We start from the raw sequence: 4852 nt of genomic DNA, 5'->3' as shown, positions 1-4852 counted from the left end.
TTCGATCCCCGGGACCACCCATACGTAAAAATGTGTGCACACATGACTGTAAGTCGCTTTGGATAAAAGCGTCTGCTAAATGGCATATTATTTTTATTATTTTACTCACTCAGTTCCAGGTTGGATGGTGTTTTCAGGTTTCTGTTTGTTTGCCAGAGCATTTGCTGTATAGTTTGGGAATAGTAATCCTTGGTAGTAGAAAGCCTTCCAGGTAATTCAGTCCAAAATCAGGTTGTAGGTTTGGAGTTTTGGTTTGGAATGAAGGTTATGTTGTGGAGGGTAGCATCCTGTATATGTCCCTGCCAAAAAATCCTATTTTATCTAACTCTAAATCTATATTATTTTGTTAAAAATGCAGGAGCAATGTCTTTGAGCTCTCTCTCTCTCTCTCTCTCTCTCTCTCTCTCTCTCTCTCTCTCTCTCTCTCTCTCTCTGTTCTCTCTCTCTGTTTCTCTCTCTCTCTGTGTTCTCTCTGTTCTCTCTGTTCTCTCTCTCTCTCTCTCTCTCTCTCTCTCTCTCTCTCTCTCTCTTTCTCTCTCTCTTGGCTACGGAGTGCGGTGGTGGTGGTGGTGGTGATGGTGGTGGTGGTGGTGATGGTGGTGGTTGTGGTTGTGGTGGTGGTTGTGGTGGTGATGGTAGTGGTGGTGGTGGTGATGGTGATGGTGATGGTGATGGTGATGGTGATGGTGATGGTGATGATGGTGGTGGTGGTGGTGGTGATGGTGGTGGTGGCAGTAGCCGTGGTGGTGGTGGTGGTGGTGATGGTAGTGGTGATGGTGGTGGTGGTGGTGGTGATGGTGGTGGTGGTGGTGGTGGTGGTGGTTGTGGTTGTGGTTGTGGTGGTGGTGATGGTGGTGGTGATGGTGGTGGTGGTGGTGGTGGTTGTGATGGTGGTGGTGATGGTGGTGGTGATGGTGATGGTGATGGTGATGGTGGTGGTTGTGGATGTGGTTGTGGTGTTGGTTATGATGGTGGTGGTGGTGGTGGTGGTGGTGATGGTGATAATGGTGTTGGTGGTGGTGGTGATGGTGGGGGGATTGTGGTGGTGGTGGTGTTGATGGTGGTGGTGGTGGTGGTGATGGTGGTGGTGGAAGTGATGGTGTTGGTGGTGGTGGCGGTGGTGGTGGTGGTAGTGGAAGTGCTGCGTCGGGGAGGTCGTCGGGTAAGCTTGGCGTCGGGTAAGCTTGGCTTTACACATAGCTTGGGCTTTGTCGAGTAAGGCTTAAACTATGTATTTAGATTGTAGTTAGGTATTGTAGGCAGTTATTGTGGGTTGTTGTATGTAATTATTGTAGGTTAGTATTGTATTCGGCTGTGCCCAGCGTAGCACGAAGCTAGCTAGCTAACCCACCACCGGGACTAGCTGGCGAGTAGCTATTAGCAACGGTATAGTTATCTCACGCCTGAGAGTGCCTGTAATTACGCCAGCTGGCTGCCTACAATAATTACATACAATAATTGCCTACCATTCAGCTGTTTCCTAACCTCATTGTCTGAACCGTTAACGTTAGGTAGCAAGTGGCTACTGTGCTTGAAATATTAGCTAGCTTGTTGCTACCTGGATAGCTACTAGTAAACAATAGCTGGAACGACCGTGCGAACAGACGCGAACTGGCTGAGTCAATTCAGTGGCTAGCTTTGCACTTGGCTAGCTAACAGTAGCTGCTAGGGGTAAGTCATAACCTACATTTGTGTTTTGTTTTTTTACATATTGATAGCCGAGTCGTTCAAGGAATTTGGGACATGGGTGACTAGTTAACGTTAGTTTGGCTCTCTCTGTGTGTTCGTGCCGTGAAAGGAGGGGTTCTTCTTTGTCTGAAAGTAATGGCTAGCTAGTTTGCTAACTATTCTAGCTAACTAACTGGCTGAATAAGTTGACGACGGACTCGCTCAAGCTGTCGGGACTAACCCACAACGTTAGACACGGACACGAACGATCTGCTTGCGTGTTGATACACTGGTGGTTTGTTGTGGCAGAGTATTGGCGCTAAACCGTGTTGCTGGAGTCCGGCATGCTAGCTGGCTGTGGCGTCATATGACTTGATGCCCGGACGATTTTCACGGAATAATACTGCACCTAGTTAGCTAGCTGAATAAACTGAGTTAGTCTATTCCTAGAAACATTGAACCGCTGTAGTTTACAACAATTATAGTTTCTGAGGTGGAAGTTGGGAGAGTTATATTTGGGAGTTGTGCTGAGGGAGGCCACGCTCTCTCCTTTCCCAGATGTTTAGTTCATTTCATTCCGATCTCCACTGCATTATTGTAGCCATTTGCTGCAGCCTGTAAACTATGCCCCTGCCTATCCCTGTTCTCTCCTCTCAGCACAGGCTACACAAACGCCTCACACCGCGTGGCTGCTGCCTCTCTAACCTGGTGGTCCCTGCACGCACCACCCACCTGGAGTTCCAGGTCTCAGGCAGCCGCTGGAACTGCCGTTCTGCTGCCAACAAGGCAGACTTCATCCCAGTCTATGCTACCCTCCAGTCCCTCGACTTCTTGGCGCTGACGGAAACATGGATTACCACTGAAAACACTGCTACTCCTACTGCTCTCTCCTCGTCTGACCATGTGTTCTCGCATACCCCGAGAGCATCTGGTCAGCTGGGTGGTGGCACAGGAATCCTCATCTCTCCCAAGTGGACATTCTCAATTTTTCCCCTAATCCATCTGTCTATCTCCTCATTTGAATTCCATGCTGTCACAGTCACTAGCCCATTTAAGCGTAATATCCTTGTCATCTATCGCCCTCCAGGTTCCCTTGGAGAGTTCATCAATGAGCTTGACGCCTTGATAAGTTCCTTTCCTGAGGATGGCTCACCCCTCACAGTTCTGGGGGATTTCAACCTCCCTACGTCTACATTTGACTCATTTCTCTCTGCCTCCTTCTTTCAACTCCTCTCCTCTTTTGACCTCACCCTCTCACCGTCCCCCCCTACTCACAAGGCAGGCAATACGCTTGACCTCATCTTTACTAGATGCTGTTCTTCTACTAATCTCACTGCAACTCCCCTCCATGTCTCCGACCACTACTTTGTATCCTTTTCTCTCTCGCTCTCCTCCAACACTACTCACTCTGCCCCTACACAGATGGTAATGCGCCGTCGCAACCTTCGCTCTCTCTCTCCCGCCACTCTCTCCTCTTCCATCCTATCATCTCTTCCCTCTGCTCAATCCTTCTCCCTCCAATCTCCTGATTCTGCCTCCTCAACCCTCCTCTCCTCCCTTTCTGCATCCTTTGACTCTCTATGTCCCCTATCCTCCCGGCCGGCTCGGTCCTCCCCTCCAGCTCCGTGGCTTGAAGACTCATTGCGAGCTCACAGAACAGAGCTCCGGGCAGCTGAGCGGAAATGGAAGAAAACTAGACTCCCTGCGGACCTGGCATCTTTTCACTCCCTCCTCTCTACATTTTCTTAATCTGTTTCTGCTGCTAAGGCCACTTTCTACCACGCTAAATTCCAAGCATCTGCCTCTAGCCCTAGGAAGCTCTTTGCCACATTATCCTCCCTGCTGAATCCCCCCCCCCCCCTCCCTCTCTGTGGATGACTTTGTCAAACACTTTGAAAAGAAGGTTGACGACATCCGATCCTCGTTTGTTAAGTCAAATGACACTGCTGGTCCTGCTCACACTGCCCTACCCTATGCTTTGACTTCTTTCTCCCCTCTCTCTCCAGATAAAATCTTGCGACTTGTGACTGCAGGCCGCCCAACAACCTGCCCGCTTGACCCTATCCCCTCCTCTCTTCTCCAGACCATCTCCGGTGACCTTCTCCCCTACCTCACCTCGCTGATCAACTCATCCTTGACCGCTGGCTATGTCCCTCCCGTCTTCAAGAGAGCGAGAGTTGCACCCCTTCTCAAAAAACCAACACTCGATCCCTCTGATGTCAACAACTACAGACCAGTATCCCTTCTTTCTTTTCTCTCCAAAACTATTGAGCGTGCCGTCTTTAGCCAACTCTCTTGCTATCTCTCTCAGAATGACCTTCTTGATCCAAACCAGTCAGGTTTCAAGACTGGTCATTCAACTGAGACTGCTCTTCTCTGTGTCACGGAGGCTCTCCGCACTGCTAAAGCTAACTCTCTCTCCCCTGCTCTTGTCCTTCTAGACCTGTCTGCTGCCTTTGATACTGTGAACCATCAGATCCTCCTCTCCAGCCTCTCCGAGCTGGGCATCTCCGGCGCGGCTCACTCTTGGATTGCGTCCTACCTGACCGGTCGCTCCTACCAAGTGGCGTGGCGAGAAGCTGTCTCCGCACCACGTGCTCTCACCACTGGTGTCCCCCAGGGCTCAGTTCTAGGCCCTCTCCTATTCTCGCTATACACCAAGTCACTTGGCTCTGTCATATCCTCACATGGCCTCTCCTATCATTGCTACGCTGACGAAACACAACTAATCTTCTCCTTTCCCCCTTCTGATAACCAGGTGGCGAATCGCATCTCTGCATGTCTGGCAGACATATCAGTATGGATGACGGATCACCACCTCAAGCTGAACCTTGGCAAGACGGAGCTGCTCTTCCTCCCGGGGAAGGACTGCCTGTTCCATGATCTCGCCATCACGGTTGACAACTCCGTTGTGTCCTCCTCCCAGAGTGCGAAGAGCCTTGGCGTGACCCTGGACAACACCCTGTCGTTCTGTAGGTTCACGCTCTACAACATTCGGAGAGTACGACCCTGCCTTACACAGGAAGCGGCACAGGTCCTAATCCAGGCACTTGTCATCTCCCGTCTGGATTACTGCAACTCGCTGTTGGCTGGGCTCCCTGCCTGTGCCATTAAACCCCTACAACTCATCCAGAATGCCGCAGCCCGTCTGGTGTTCAACCTTCCCAAGTTCTCTCACGTCACC

General features: G+C 50.6%; 1 pseudogene; it reads right to left on the bottom strand.

Moving 5' to 3' along the window:
• Positions 1-706: 706 nt before the first annotated feature.
• The window catches only part of LOC123491235, a 171872-nt pseudogene continuing 167726 nt past the window's right edge, over positions 707-4852 (bottom strand).

Source organism: Coregonus clupeaformis, chromosome 1, assembly GCF_020615455.1.
Source record: "Coregonus clupeaformis isolate EN_2021a chromosome 1, ASM2061545v1, whole genome shotgun sequence".
Taxonomy (NCBI): domain Eukaryota; kingdom Metazoa; phylum Chordata; class Actinopteri; order Salmoniformes; family Salmonidae; genus Coregonus; species Coregonus clupeaformis.
Note: the sequence above shows the minus strand (reverse complement) of the source record. Positions and strands in the feature narration are given on the sequence as shown.